Source organism: Pyxicephalus adspersus, chromosome W (genome assembly GCF_032062135.1).
Source record: "Pyxicephalus adspersus chromosome W, UCB_Pads_2.0, whole genome shotgun sequence".
Classification (NCBI taxonomy): domain Eukaryota; kingdom Metazoa; phylum Chordata; class Amphibia; order Anura; family Pyxicephalidae; genus Pyxicephalus; species Pyxicephalus adspersus.
The window spans coordinates 1,476,788-1,493,637 of NC_092870.1; the positions used below are offsets into that span (position 1 = coordinate 1,476,788).

The 16,850-nt window shown below is 43.0% G+C and overlaps 1 protein-coding gene and 1 pseudogene across 1 annotated transcript in view; both read right to left on the bottom strand.

Annotated features, from left to right (window-relative positions):
- Positions 1-16,850, bottom strand: part of LOC140342779 (UDP-galactose translocator-like) — a 93,646-nt gene that overhangs the window by 50,963 nt on the left and 25,833 nt on the right. The gene's annotated exons all lie outside the window — the stretch shown is intronic.
- LOC140342891 (PC-esterase domain-containing protein 1A pseudogene) lies at positions 7,830-8,912 on the bottom strand (annotated as a pseudogene).

Sequence of the window (16,850 nt, forward strand, 5' to 3'; positions counted from 1 at the left end):
TAAATAAACCTGACTACAAGTCAGCTTAACACCTTTACCTCAGTGTGTGATCTGAATTGGATGAATCAGACAAGTGTCCTTTGACCCCAGTAAAGGTGATCCTGAGCTTAACCCCTCACAAATATATATATATATATATATATATATATATATATATATATATATATATATATATATATATATATATATATATATTTATATGAGGGAGAATGGCCGGAAACTCAGAGGTTAAACTCTCAGTAGTCAAGCTGAACAATGACAATTATCAGCTATGGAAGTTTAAAGTGGAAATGCCGTTATCCAGAGATCACTTGTGGGAGGTTACCACCACAGAGAGGCCACAGGCCAATGATGAGGACTGGGACAAGAAAAACAGACAGGCCATTATAAGCTTACTAGTGGAGGATGATCAGCTCATTCACATACGCCATGAGGGCACAGCGAAAGGTATGTGGGATGTACTGAAAAGACTGCATGAAAGATCCAGTTTAAACAGCAAGTTGTTTCTGCTGCGGAAACTTCACAAAATGAGGCTCAGCAGAGAACAGGACATGCAGGAGCATATAAACGCCATGCTGGAAGTGATTGCACAACTCAGATCAATCGGGGAGAATATGACAGACAGTCACGCCGCAGCCATGTTGTTATGCAGTTTACCGGATACATGTACTGCACTGAATAATGCGCTGGAGACACGGCCTGAAACAGATCTGACGCTAGCATTTGTAAAAACCAGGCTCATAGATGAGTATCAGAGAAGAAAGGAATTAGTGCATGACTCCACAGAAACTGACACCAGAACCGCTCTTAAAGCTACAGACGCAAGGTTACACAGGAAGGAGACAAACAGAAGGTCAAAGCCACAATCTCTGATCCATGGGAAGGAAACTGGAATGCAACATTTAAAGTGACAGACAACCATAAATTTTAAGGCTGGTGCATCGACTCGGGGGCAACTAGTCACATGACAAATGATAGTTTTTTCACAGAACTTGATCTGAATAACAAAGAAACGATTTACCTTGTAGACGAACGTAAAATATATGCAGAAGGATATGGGCACGGGAACCTTGTATGCACTGATGATGCGGGACACAATTTAGCTATACCAGTGCTTTATGTTCCTGATCTAGATGGAGGACTCTTATCAGTGAAGCGTCTAACAAGCAGAGGACTCACTGTAAAATTCCAAGGTGACAAGTGTTCTATCCTGGACGGCAAGCGAACAATAGCAAGTACCAAGCTGGATAATCATCTGTATCACCTCAAAACAGTGAAGGCAAAGGTGCAACAGTCATTAAGCGATGCTCGATTTACTGAGATGGCGGTGGGAACACTTCATTCTGAAGAAATTGCGTTCCGGGTTTTTTTTAAGTCTGTCGCATCCTCTCCTCCTGGGACTTCCGTGGCTTCGTGTTTATGAACCTGTCCTTGACTGGAGGTTCGGAGAAGTGCTTCGTTGCTGTTTCCTGTCATGGAAAGTGTCTCCTTTCTGTCCCGTCAGCTCGGTCATCTCAGGTACCATCTTTTCTCCAGGGTCTGCCGGCAGCCTATCATGCTTATATGGATGTCTGACAAAAAGGGGGCTGAGACGCTACCCCCTTACAGGCCATATGACTGTGCTATTGACTTAGTCCTGGGCTCCTCGCCTCCCCGTGGGCGCATCTATCCCCTTTCACCAGCAGAGACTCAATCCATGTCCGAGTATATCAAGGGGAACCTTGACAGAGGATTTATCCGCAAATCTTCCTCTCCGGCTGGTGCAGGTTTCTTCTTTGTGAAGAAGAAAGATGGCTCCCTCTGTCTCTTTCATCGACTACAGGGGTCTTAATAAGATAACAGTAAAAAGTAAGTACCCGCTTCCCCTAATTCCTGAACTGTTTGATCCCCTTAGGGGAGCTAAAGTTTTTTCCAAATTAGACCTACGTGGGGCCTACAATCTGATCAGGATTCACCAGGGGGATGAGTGGAAGACCGCCTTCAATACCCGCGACGGTCACTATGAATACCTGGTAATGCACTTTAGACTAAGCAACGCCCCTGCAGTGTTCCAGGAGTTTGTTAACAACATCTTCAGAGACTTGTTGTAGTGTATCTTGACGATATTCTTGTTTTTTTCTCCAAATTTGGCTACTCACCGGAAGCAGGTTAATTTGGTTCTTCAAAGACTAAGACAAAATCGTCTGTATGCCAAGTTCGAGAAATGCTCCTTTGAGAAATCCTCTCTTCCATTCCTAGGATACATAATATCCGACACTGGTCTGCAGATGGATCCTGAGAAGCTGTCAGCAATTTTAAAGTGGCCCCGTCCTTCAGGTTTAAAAGCAATCCTGGGATTCGCCAACTACTATCGCCAGTTCGTGCCGCACTTCTTGTCCTTGCCTGCTCCCATCTCCGTTTTGACCCGTAAGGGAGCAAACCCTAGAAATTGGACAGCTGAGGCTGAATCGGCCTTCCAAACTTTAAAACAGGCCTTCTCTGTGGCTCCGGTTTTCCATCTCCCTGATGCTAACAAGCAATTCTACTTTGGAGGTGGACGCTTCATCTCTTGGAGGGGGGGCAGTGCTTTCACAGAAATCTCATTCCGGTAAGATGGTGCCCTGTGGTTTCTTCTCCAGGGCTTTCTCTGCTCCTGAGCGCAACTTTTCTATTAGGGACAGGGAGTTATTGGCCATCAAAATGGCACTAGAGGAATGGCGTTACCTTCTCGAGGGGGCATTTCATCCTCTGGTGATCTACACCGACCACAAAAATTTGACTTATATGCAGTCTGCACAAAGATTGAATCCTCATCAAGCTAGATGGTCCTTATTTTTTGCTCGTTTTGATTTCGTTCTCCATTTTCATACCGCAGAGAAGAATATTAAAGTAGATGCTCTCTCAAGGTCCTTTGATGCTACTGATCGAGAGGAGGAGCCTCAACACATCATTGATCCTGCAAAAATTGTTGTATGTCCTGTCAGGTTTTCTGAGATTCCGCCCGGAAAGACTTTTGTTGCACAGAACCTCAGGAAGCAAATTCTAGTCTGGGGTCATTCCTCAAAAATTGCAGGTCATGCCGAAAAACGAAAGACTTTCAAACTTATTTCTCAACAGTACTGGTGGCCATCCATGCGGCAAGACATCCAAGAGTTTGTCGCTGCCTGTCCGCCTTGCGCGCAGTATAAAACCTCCAAACAACATCCAGCGGGCCTCTTGCTTCCCCTGCCTGTTCCTGAGGCTCCTTGGCAACAGATAGCCATGGATTTATTACTGATCTACCTTTGTCCTCGGGGTGTTTTGTGATCTGGGTAGTGGTGGATCGTTTTTCCAAAATGGTGCACCTCGTCCCTCTGCCTGGTCTCCCTTCTGCCCCTCAGCTGGCAAAAAAATTTATTGAGAATATTTTTTGCCTCCATGTTTTCCCCCACTGTATTGTGTCAGATAGAAGTGTACAATTCACATCTAAATTCTGGAGAGCTCTTTGTAATCTCTTGAATGTGTCTCTGGACTTCTCTTCAGCCTATCATCCACAGTCTAACGGTCAAGTAGAATGTGTCAATCAAATCCTGACCAACTTTTTACGACATTTTACCAACCTCCATTATGATAACTGGGTTGAGTTATTACCTTGAGCTGTCAGCAAATCTTCCAAGAAATCGCCATTTTTTGTTGTTTATGGCCAACAACCCAATATCCCACTCCTGTTGTCCTCTTCCTCCGGTATCCCTGCTGCAGATGCCTCCTCAAGAGAATTCTCTGAGATCTGGGAGGAGACTAGGAGGGGAGCTCTGAAAGAGGCCTCCGCATGAAGGAATCCACAAACAAGAGACGTAGAGGTTCTCCTAAATTTCATCCGGGTGATAAGGTCTGGCTCACTTCAAAATACATCCGGCTCAAAATACCCTCTTACAAATTGGGTCCACGCTTCATCGGTCCTTTTGAAATTCTGTAACAAATTAACAAGGTTTCCTACTAACTTAAGTTACCGGCCTCACTCCGAGTACCGAATTCCTTCCATGCCTCCCTGCTTAAGCCCATCATCCTGAATCGTTTTTTCAAGAGGCCTGTCTCTGCTCCTGTAGCCATCAGTGATGAGAACGTATATGAAGTAAAGGCCATTCTGGGGATGAAGAGGAGTAGAGGGAGAACTCCACCTTTTGGTGGATGGGAAGAGAATTGGCCCTGAGGAGAGATCTTGGAAACCGAGAGAAAACATCAATGTGCCCCGTCTTCTGAAAAAATTCTTGTCCAGGACCAAGCCTGAGGAGAGGGGGCGTATATGGGGGGGTACTGTTAGCCCTGCGGGCCGTGCCGCCGCCCGTGTCTGCAATTAGGGGCAACTCCTGGACAACTCTCTTTCCTCTCCAGCCTGAGTTCGCGAGCAGCAGGTAGCGTAACCCTGCTACCTGAGTTCCATACCGGAGTTTCCTTCCTGCTGGAAACTTGGTCTGGTGTTTGTGCTGGCGTGGGTATGTCCCTCTTCACCTATGAGGCAATTCGAACACGTCCTCTGTTTCACCAGCCTATGGCTGGAGTTTTGCAGGTATTTAAAGGCGCTTCCTACTACAGGAAGATGCCTGAGCAATCTCATGGTTTTAGCTAGTCTAACTCCTAGTGCAAGGGTGCTTCTTCTGTCTGCTTTGCTGTGTAACGGATCTTGTTTACTGAACTCTTGGACTTTGCCTGATTGCCACCTGACCTCGGATCTTGTTTATGGACTTTTGCCTGTTTACCGCCTGCCCTTGATCTCGGATCTTGTTTATGGACTTTGATTGCCGCCTCTCCTGATCCATACCCTCCTGGCCACGCAAGCCCCCTCAGTGCTTGCACCGAGTGCCCTGACCCCTCTGGTCAGCTGCCACTGACCCGGGGACTGCTTTGGAGTGGCACTTGGCAACTACCCTGCAGCCCAAACCTAGCCTCACAATCTGAGGCTCTAGTGAAAACCAGGTAGCGGCTTAGTTACGCCCCTCTGGGGCATACCCAGTCAGTGGCACAGTGGGTCCACACCCACGTGCATTAAAGATAGATAGATAAATAAATAGATGTTTTTTGAGATAGATAGATAGATAGATAAATGTTTATTGAGATAAATAGATAGAATGATATATGCTTATTGAGATAGACAGATTGAAAAATAGATGTTTATTGAGATAGATAGATAGATAGATAGATAGATAGATGTTTATTAAGATAGATAGATAAATACATGGATAGATAGATGTCTCTATTGAGATAGAAAGATAGATTTAACTGTTTGATACCTTCTACCTCTGCCGGATTAAGCACTGTAAATGTCTGTTTAGATAGATAGATAGATAGATGTTTATTGAGATAGATAGATAAATAGATACATATATGTTTACAGAGATTAGATAGATAGTGTTAGGGGGTGAATATGCCATTAGTTTGTCTGTGTGTGCATCTGTATGTCTTTCTGGTATGCTTTCATTTTCTTGCTGGCCAGCACACCTATCTCTCTGTCCACTATTACTTTTGCAGACAGACTAAGGCATTGTTCACACTAACATCCAGCATTATCACCTTGCCTGCATTACAGAGTGTGGGATGCATGCAGCTAATTAACCTAGGTGAGGCAGAGCTGCAGTTAAACAAAGTGTTTTTGTTTCTTTAGTATAACTATTTTTTGATATGTATATTAAGTAGACTGTAAGCTCTTCGGTAATTAGTTATGTTTCACTTGTAACATTTGTTTTGGAAATGTAAACTGTGTGCGCCCCCTATTGCTCATTATTATGAAGGCAGGAATCCGGCTGGCAGTGAGGAGGCGCGTGTACGAGCACACTCGAGTTCGGACTGCGGTAAACCGCGATCGCTGGCCGCGCGTACTTTCGCGCTTCCAGCGATCGCGGATTTTATTGATGAATCAGGGGCTATATATCTATCTCTCTCTATCGATCTCTCAATCTTTCTATGCAGTAATTTTCAACCTCTGTGCTGCGGCACACTAGTGTGCCGTGAGAGATCTTCAGGTGTACCATAGGAAATTATCCAATTACCATTGTCGAGTGTCTGTCCTGTAGTGACTGGCAACGTAATTCTCTTCCATGTCAGGGGGTGGTAGTAGGTAGCCTAATTGCCTTGTTTATTCCTAGGGACAAGAGAATTAGCTACAGAATGTCATTTTGTAACATTTTCGATTTGTGGTGTGCCGCAGGATTTTTTCAATGTAAAAATGGACCGTGGTTCAAAAAAGGTTGAAAAACACTGCTCTATCTTAATAAATATCTATCTCTCCATCTATCTATCTTAATAAACATCTATCTACAGTGAGGGAAAGTAGTATTTGATCCTCTGATGATTTTGCACGTTTGCCCTCTGACAAAGAAATGACCAGTCTATAATTGTAATGGTAGGTTTACTGTAGCTGTGAGAGACGGAATAACAACAAATGAGCCCTCAAAAACCCAGTGCTCAAAAGTCAGAGCTTGATATGCATTGTAGTGAGTGAAATAAGTATTTGATCCCCTCTCAACCAACAAGATTTCAGGCTCCCAGTTGTCTTCACTGTATTGCAGGTAATGAGCTGAGATTAGGAGTAGTGTTGGTCAAATAGCTCACTATTCGATTCGCCAGCTATTCGCTCAAATAGACCAAAATTATTTGGGTGAACGTACGTGAATTCGAAATCCATTAAAGTCAATAGAAGGAAAAAATCAGGTTGTTTTTCGGGACTGTGTAGAGCTTGTACAGCCTATAAATACATTTAAAAAGACATGTCAAGACTCACCCAGCTCTGCACAACACTGTACAAGTAAAAAAAAAAAAGTTACACAGCTCTGTTACAAGTTATAACAGGAGTGGGGACAGCATTGGTAACTGGAATACCGAGCTGGGTGTAGTGCATCGTCAATGCCACCTAGAAATCTGTAATACTATTTTTGTGAATAGAGTACTGACAGGCAGCAGCAGCAGGAGGCGGTGGGCTCTGAGACGGAGCGGGGGACCGTATTGGTAACTGGCATCTAGACCTGGGTGTAGTGCATCGTCAATGCCACCTAGAAATCTGTAATACTATTTTTGTGAATAGAGTACTGACAGGCAGCAGCAGCAGGAGGCGGTGGGCTCTGAGACGGAGCGGGGGACCGTATTGGTAACTGGCATCTAGACCTGGGTGTAGTGCATCGTCAATGCCACCTAGAAATCTGTAATACTATTTTTGTGAATAGAGTACTGACAGGCAGCAGCAGCAGGAGGCGGTGGGCTCTGAGACGGAGCGGGGGACCGTATTGGTAACTGGCATCTAGACCTGGGTGTAGTGCATCGTCAATGCCACCTGGATGTCTGTAATACCATTTTTAAGAATGGAGTACTGACAGGCGGCAGCAGCAACAGCAGGAGGAGGCGATGGGCCCTGAGACGGAGCAAGGACGGCATTAGAGGTTGAGGCCATCACCTATATGGACAGTGTAGAAGCTAGTGGAGACATGAATGGATGAACGAGATTCCCACTGTCCCTACAGTGGCGGTGGGCCCTGAGACGGAGTGTGGATGGCATTGTTACTCCTCCTGCTCGTACTGCTGCCGCCTGCCCACTGCCAGTACCCAGCTCTGGATGCCAGACTAGACTCAAGCTCAACAGGGTCTTCTTTACCCGCTGATTCCGCCAAACCTGTTCCTTTTCATGTGGTTTCGCTAGATAGTAGGTAGGGACAGATTGGAATCTCGTTCATCCATTAATGTCTCCAATAGCTACAGCTTCTACACTGTCCATATAGGTGATGGCCTCAACCTCAAATGCCATCCTTGCTCTGTCTCAGGACCCAACGCCTCCTCCTCCTGCTGTTGCTGCTGCCGCCTGCCCAGTACCCAGCTTTAGCTGCCAGTTACCAATGCCGTCCACACTCCATCTCTGAGCCCACCGCCTCCTCTTCCTGCTGTACACCACAGGGTTCAGCAATATGAGCCATGAGGATGCAGGTATACTTCCGATGGGCCAGCTGATTCTAGTGGGTGGCATCTTTAACCCTGGAGCGCAGCTTGAAGCGGAAGTAGAAGTGGATGTCAATCAAATCAAATTTGTGCAAATCTGCCAGCGTGGCGCTGTAGAAATTCTCTTCTATGATGTCCCAGCGCACATTGGGAATTGGGTACTCTAGCACTTCACCAGCTTTGAATCCAACAGGCATGGCCATGTTACATATCACCAGAAATTCGGGGCTCAGTACCTCAGTGAACCGAATTAACAGGTGTTCCAGGTTGGTTTTGTACATTTCCAGTGATTGGTCATGATACCTGATAACATCCCAGATACACAAGTTGATGATGAAAAAGTCGGGCTGAGGTCGCTGTTCAAAGTTGGCTACCATACTCTCTATGTACTCCGAATAGACACAGGTCAGGAAATAGAACCGTACAAGGTGGTGGTCAGTTCTGTACTGACGCACTTCGCAGTAAGTTATGCCATTGTGCATTTCACCCAGAGATCCCCCAACGTGTCGTTTGCAAATGACATCTCACCCTTCCTTTTGGGCTGGTTCTCAGTCAGAAACTGCTCATTCTGCAGTATTTTCACAAGATTTTTGGAGACAAATCTTTGAATGGAGTCTCCCAGGACGGCCACATACTTGTTGTGGAGAAATCTCCGGCCATCTGCAGAGCAGAATAACTTCATGGCTCAATGTGGTCATCCAGGACCTCTCGGTTCCCGTTACACATACTGGTGTCTCCCATTTCATCCCCCTGACAAATACAGAGGGTCTGCTGTCCCACTTCTCAGTTCCGGGGTAACATACATACAAATTCAGTCTGATAAAGCGTGATATCGATGGAGGAAGCAGAAGACGTGGCCTTCTACATTCAATCACAAATTTCAGATTACCGGTACACACTTGCATTACGCACTTCGGGGTGTCATTAAAGATGCACTACACCCAGCTCTAGATGCCAGTTACTAAAGCCATCCACACTCCGTCTTAGGGCCTACTATCTAGCGAAACCACATGAAAAGGAACGGGCTTGGCGGAATCAGCGGGGAAAGAAGACCCTGTTGAGCATGAGTCTGGCATCTTAGAGCTGGGTACTAGGCAGTGGGCAGGCGGCAGCAGTAAGAGCAGGAGGAGTAGGCGGTGCGCCCTGAGAAGCGTGGATGGCATTGTTAACTGGCATCTACAGCTGGGTACTGGACAGGCAGCAGCAGGAGGAGTAGGCGGTGGGCCCTGGGACGGATCAAGGACGGCATTAAAGGTTGGGGCCATCACCTACATGGACAGTGTAGAAGCTGTAGCTATTGGAGACATTACTGTGAAGGGGAGTACCATTTCCTATCTGCTAGCTGTAACTTTGTAAAATGGGGCATGGACAGCATTGGTAACTTGTATCTACAGCTGGATACAGGGCAGGCAGCAGCAGTAACAGCAGGAGGAGTAGGCGGTGGGCCCTGAGACAGAGTGTGTATGGCATTAGTAACTGGCATCAAGAGTTTGGTACTGGGCAGGCAGCAGCAACAGCAGGAGGAGGAGGCGTTAGGCCCTGAGATGGAGTGTGGATGGCATTAGTAACTGGCATCTAAAGTTTGGTACTGGGCAGGCAGCAGCAGTAACAGCAGGAGGAGGAGGAGGAGGCGGTGGGCCCTGAGACGGAGCAAGAACGGCATTAGAGGTTGAGGCCATCACCTCTATGGACAATGTAAAAGCTATTGGAGACATGAATGGATGACTGAGATTCACACTGTCCATACCTACTATCTAGTGAAACCACATGACCAAATGTAACGGGCTTGGCGGAATCAGCAGGCAAATACAGACATTTTTCTGGATATACAGCAAGTGCTATCAACGTTTAAATATTTGTATTTTTTTGAGAGAGAAATACAGAAATTTGTATGGCTTTGGAGATAGATAAATGCTATCAGAATAAATATCTGTATTTTTTTTTAGAGAAATACAGAAATTTTTATAAGTTTTAGGATAGATAACAAGTGCGATCATAATTAAATGTCTGTATTTTCTTATCCCTAAATACAGAATTTGTTATGGCTTTTGTGATAAATTATGATACCTCTTGCAAATTATCATAAACTATCCAAAAACCCAGAAAATGTTCTGTATTTCTCTAAAAAAAAAAATAAAAAAAAAAAATACAGATATTTAATTCTGATCCCACTTGCTATCCATCAAAAAAACAAACAACATTTCTGTATTTCTCTGCAAAAAACAATAGAGATCTTAATACTGATACCTCTTCCAATCTATCACAAAAGCCAGAAAAATGTCTGTATTTCTCTAAAAAAAAATACCGATACTTCATGCTGATACCACTTGCTATCTACCCAAAAGGACAGAAAAATGTCCGTATTTCTCTCCCAAAAATACAGATATTTAAATATGATACCTCTTGCAATCTATCAGAAAAGCCAGAACAATTTCTGTATTTATCTATAAAAAATACAGATATTTCATTCTGATACCACTTGCTATCTATCAAAAAAGGCAGAAAAATTTCTGTATTTCTCTCAAAAAAATACAGATGTTTAATTCTTATACCTCTTCCAATCTATCACCAAAGCCAGAAACATTTCTGTATTTCTTTCCAAAAAATACAGATATTTAATTATGACTCTCCGTTACAAGTGATATAGGCCTTAAAGTAGCTAGAGGCAGAGGGCCCTGAGGGAGGTCCTCCGTAAAAAAAGTAGCCAGTTACACAGCTACATTGCAAGTTATAGGCCTCAGAGACAGAGTAGAGGTAGAGGGCCAAGAGGGGGAGGAGCAGAAGGGGATGCAGAAGGCTGTGAAAGTGCTCTTCCCATCAAGGTGTCAGAAGGGCGTGCAGCAGTTGTCGACTAATTGGTTCACTCTGCAGAGGGGGTGTTGAAGTCATTGCCGATCCAAGCCTCAATGATTTTAATAAAAGTGATTTGGTCGACATTTTCTGTGGAGAGGCGAATGCGCTTGTCACTCACTATGCCCCCAGCTGCACTGAACTTTCTTTCAGATAACACACTTGCGGCTGGGCAGGCAAGGATTTGAATGGCATGTTCTGCCAGCTCTGGCCACTGCTCAAGCTTGGATACTCAGTAGCGCAGTGGGTCCTGGCTTTTCAGGTTGCAGATGTCCCATGAAGAGCTCAGTTATTCCTGCACCATGACTGAGTAGCGCTGCTGACTGTCATTGGCAATCGCTGCATGACTGGCGGCTTGCTTCCGCTGAATAAAAGCCTGTATAGTTTGGCTTAGACCACCTCTACTGCTGCTGCCACCCATGCTTAAGGCAGTTGTTTGGCTCCCATGGCTGGTGGAACTGCCATAGAGATCCCTGCTGCTGCTGGCAGACGTAAAGGCTGAGCACAAGTCCCTTACAAGTACTTGGTAGTGCTGTATTTTAGGTCCCCTGTATTGGGGCATGATGAGTTGTTGTATCTCAGGCTTGTAACATGGATCAAGTAATGTAGCAATCCAATAGTCGTCAGTCTTTGTTTTTAAATGTTGCATGCACTAGGTATTGCTATGCGCTATGTTGTATGCGCTATGTATCTTTGGCTATGCACTCCTGCATAAAGGCTGACATGTGGCTCTAAGTTCCCACAGCTGAGGTAATTCTGGACCCACACTCCTGTGGGTGGAACAGCAGCACTGGGTCATCCTCCTCCTCCTCCGCCTGGTCTTGCCATTCACGGAACATGCCGCCTTGTGTTTGGGTGGATGGATGCCATGTACCCTCCATATCCTCCTCTGCCCCTTCTCCCATGCCTGCAATGTCCTCCTCATCCTCTTCCACTTCCTGGATTTGCGGTGCACTATGCCTAGTAGGCACGCATGTCCGAGATGATGTTTGAAACATCATCTCTTGCTGCAGTGTCCGCTCTGTGTTGTGTCCGAAATCCATCATCATCTGTTCCAGCATGCATATGATGGGGATGGTGTCAATGACACAGGCCTGATCCCTGCTGATCATCCTGGTTGCCTCTTCAAAAGGTGACAATACAGTACAAATGTCCGCAGGGCTGAAGTAAGGTAATGTAGGTATACGTCTGAAACGAACAGACTCTGCCATGTAATCCACCACCACTTTCTGTTTTTCAGCCAGCTGCTGCAACATGTAAAAGGTGGAATTTCAACGAGTGGCCACATCACAAATTAACCAGTGCATCAGCAGATTGAGATTTCGATGTAAATCCACCAATCTGGCACTGGCTGTGTACGACCGGCAGAAATGCGCTGACAACTTTTTTACTTTCAGCAACAGCGGCTGGAGGCCTGGGTAATTCTTAAGGAAGCGCTGTACTATCAGGTTCATGACGTGAGCCAGGCAAGGTACGTGTGCGAGTTTCCCACAACGCAGGGCTGCCAGTAGATTGGCCCCGTTGTCACACATGACCTTGCCTGGCTGGAGTCCTTTGGAAGTTAGCCATATGTCCTCCTGCTCCCGCAGGGCACTTAGAATGGATGTGCCCGTGTGGCTGAGGGAACCTTGTAACACATATGCAAATAAAAGAATCTGGGTAGCAGTGACCATAATATGATTTCATGTAAGCTGTAAACAGGAAGCAAAAACTGGAAAGATAAAAACATTTAATTTTAGGAGAGCAAATTTTCCATTATTAAGTGTGAAGACAATATTGTCCTCAAAGAACAACAGAAATGGGAATGTTTCAAGTCTGTTCTACAAAAGCAAACTGAAAAGTATATTCCAATAGGTAATAAGTTTAAGAGGCTAAAATTAAAACCTATGTGACCCACAGCTGATGTTAAAAAAGCCATAAGGAACAAGAAAAGGGCATTCCAAAAATATAAAAATGAAGGATCACCTTCATCATTTGAAACCTATCTAGAATATAACAAAACATGTAAAAAGGAGATAAAATGAGCAAAACTTCAAAATGACAGATTGCAAAGGAAAGTAAGGCAAACCCCCCAGCATGTAGGCCCCTTAAAGGATGTCGCTGGGTTGGTAACTGGGAATAAAGACAAGGCAGATTTACTAAACACTTTTTTAGCTTTGTGTACACGAAGGAAAATGGCAGAGCTCAAATCCAAATTCATAAAAGCAATGTCACTGCCTTAAATCAGTCACAATGGCTCAGAATTATTTAATTGAGAAACAGCTGGGAAAAATTAAGGTTGACAAAGTACCAGGACCTGATGGATTACATCCACGTGTCCTCAAAGAGCTGAGCTCAGTTATTTCAAAGCCATTATTTCTAATTTTTAGAGACTCTTTAGTCACTGGCAAGGTACTGATGGATTGGCTTAAGGCCAATGTGGTTCCTATCTTCAAAAAGGGAGCAAAGTAATTACCAGGTAACTAAAAACCCGTTAGTTTAATGTCCATAGTTAGAGAGTTTGATAAAGAACCACATAGAGGAGTTTCTGTTAGAAAAGAATATTATTAATCCATTAAGCATGGCTTCAAGAAAGACAGAAGTTGTCAAACAAATTTACTCTCTCAAAGGAGGAGGTGGAAGTGGAGGTCGAGGAGGAGATTGCATGGTGATGTGCTCTGGGCATAGGTAGGTATGCAGGCCTTGCTGCAGCTGCATCTTCCCCTGCTGCAACCAAAGTTACCCAGTGAGCTGTGTAGGAAATATATTATTATTATTAATAAACAGGATTTATATAGTGCCAACATATTACGCAGCGCTGTACATTAAATAGGGATTGCAAATGACAGACTAATACAGACAGTGATACAGGAAGAGGTTGCGTGGGTTGGAGGCTTGAGAGGAAATGACTGCGGAGAAATAATTTTGTTTGGTGACAGTGAGCTCAGTGTTAAAGTTTTGTAGCTCTGTGTTGTGCTCTTCCCACTCCACCCGCCCACCAAAATGGGCTGGGGAGAACTATGGTATTGGGGCCTTTACTGTTTAACATCTTTATAAATGATATAGAGTTTGGATTAAAAGTACTATTTCTGTGTTTGCAGATTACACCAAAACTATGTAATAGAATATACAGTCCATACATTGGACTTTGGTTTTGAAAGATCAACGAGATTAGGCTCATGGAAGATCGAACATCCACCATTCATGGTACAGAGAAGTTCCGCAATACCTGGTTCTACTGGTTAGAATACAAAGACTCCCCTGACTATAGTGTCTTTTTAGCTCAGGTAACAAGGTGATTTTAGCTGTATGTGCTATCAAAGATGGTTTTAATTAAACGTCTTTCCTTTGACAGGCTCCAGGCTCAAGTCCCTTGTTGCTGTCGAACTTTGTTCTAGGTTGGTCCACAAATCTAATCTAGTTTATACCTATACCTCCGCCTTATTCTACCCATAACCTTCCTATCCCCATTTACCTAAACAACCCCCTCCCCTTTTTTTGTGTTTATAGATTAATGTACGGAGACTATATGGTTCACAACACTGCTGATCTAACTTTTAATATTATATATATTATATATAATATTAATATATATATATATATATATATATATAATATATATATATTCTAATATTTTTTTTTTTTTTTTTTTTTATTGTAAACCTGTAACTTACCGAAATATGTACAAACAAGGGTCTAGAACATATCCTGAATATAATAAAGTTTAAAACACACAATCATTAAAAAAAAAAAAAAATAATAATAATAATAATTTAATAATAAAATTGAGAAAAAAAAGCCTAAACAAGAATGCATAGATAAATCACAATCACACATACTAAAAATACTGAAAATGCAATAATTCTGAATACTGTATAGTACTATATTTTTCTAAAACACCTCCCTAGTGTGGTAAATTTTAAAACAAGGGGCAGCGGAGTCCAACGTCACATACCTATAGACAAAACCACAGAAATATATTTTGTATTAGATTGGATACAGGAGTTTGTATTGAATCCAAAGAAAATATTTGAATTTCCGGCCACGCCCTCATCAACGGGCGCACGCACTTACATCATCAGGAATCGCAGAAGGGCGCGTACGTAGAGCGTTCTAATTCCCTCTGTATTTCCATGCAAAAAGAGTTATTTTTTTGCATGGAAATTTATTTTATTGTAGGCTATAATTCTTAAGCATAACTCACCAAAATATGTCCAATATTTAATAAATTTAATAATAAACTTTAAATAAAAAAGTATAATGTAATAATGTACTATAACTACAGTAGCCTATATAATAATATATATATTTATATAATTTATTTGTATAAATTTATATAATATATTCTTTGGACGCAATACAGCTATTCTGTATTGAATCCAATACAAAATTATTTAAATTTCCCTCGCCACCTACCGCCCGCACCAACGTCACCGGGAAACCTTAGAGATGATCTCAGCACAAATGAAGACAGAAGGAAGATGTCTCCGGAGGAGACAATCGGATTGTCATACACTGTTGTATGACAATCAGATTGCACTGTAACGCTTGATTCTATTTTTAGCTACCCCGAGCCTAGTTTATGGTAAACGCTTTCAGCAAGTTTTTACCCCGAACTAGGCTCAGGGTAAACGCCCAGGAGGTTAAAAATAAAATTAAAAAAAATGTTAAAAAAAAGATAATATATAAATAAATAATCTATCAGGGGTATAATAAACAGTAGGTACATCATTTTGGTATGCGAGTAGCAATGTCTAATAGAAGACCTTTGCATTGCATTACACATAATGCCTAGTAAAGTATACGCATATATAACACCCTAAACGAACACGCACACTTTGTGTGACATACACTTACATATTTTTTATTGAAACAACACACAACAACCCTTTTTCATTTTCTCTCGCTTACATTATAGCTAAGCGTCCTCAACAAATACCCCTAAAAGCGCCAGTAGGCGAAACGCATCAGGATAAAGAGGTGTTTAGCGATTTTCCTCATATTATGACATTTTTGGGAATTGAATGTATAGTCAATGGTCAAATACCCCACCCGTCCGAATGGGGCTGGACCGATCGTAAATATCTACCCTATATGTAAATACCTAACTATTTTGTATCGGTTTATCTGCAATCTAAACTTTTGAATAATCAATACAATTTGAATTGCCAATTGTAAAACCCTATCTCTTTACCTCTTTTTTTCCATATTATAAGCACAGTGAAATGCTGCATAATCGGTTGCTGCTGTATCAATAGGGATAGGCGTTTTATTGCCCAACCAACAGAGCGTTTCTCACCTGAAACGTGGCTGCTGGAAGGTTCGATATTGCCACATACTGAAGGTTATTCTGTAGTGTGTATATAAGGGAGGGCACTGCCAGCTTCAGGGTGTCCATATACTGAATAATGATGGTTTAAATGACCATTTATATACAGTTAGGTCCATAAATATTTGGACAGAGGCAACTTTTTTATAATTTTGGTTCTGTACATTACCACAATTAATTTTAAATGAAACAACTCGGATGCAGTTGAACTGCAGACTTTCAGCTTTCATTCAGTGGGTTTAACAAAAAGATTGCATACAAATGTGAGAAACTAAAGCCTTTTTTTAACAATCAATTCATTTTAGGGGCTCCAAAGTAATTGGGCAATTGACTCAAAGGCTATTTTCATGGGCTGGTGTGGGCATTTCCTTCTTTATGTCATTATCATTTAAGCAAACACTCTCCAGGGAGTAGGCGCATCGATATCCAAGTCTATCATAAAGAGAAGACCGCATGAAAGTAAATACAGAGGGTGCACTGCAAGGTGCAAGACACTCATAAGCCTCAAAATTAGAAAGGCTAGATTGGACTTCGCTCAAAAACATCTAAAAAGCCAGCACAGTTCTGGAAAAACATTCTTTGGACAGATGAAACCAAGATCAACCTTTTCCAGAATGATGGCAAGAAAAAGGTATAGATAAGGCGTGGAACAGCTCATGATCCAAAGCATACCACATCATCTGTAAAACATGGCGGAGGCAATGTGATGGCTTGGGCGTGCATGGCTGCCAGTGGCACTGGGACACTAGTGTTTATC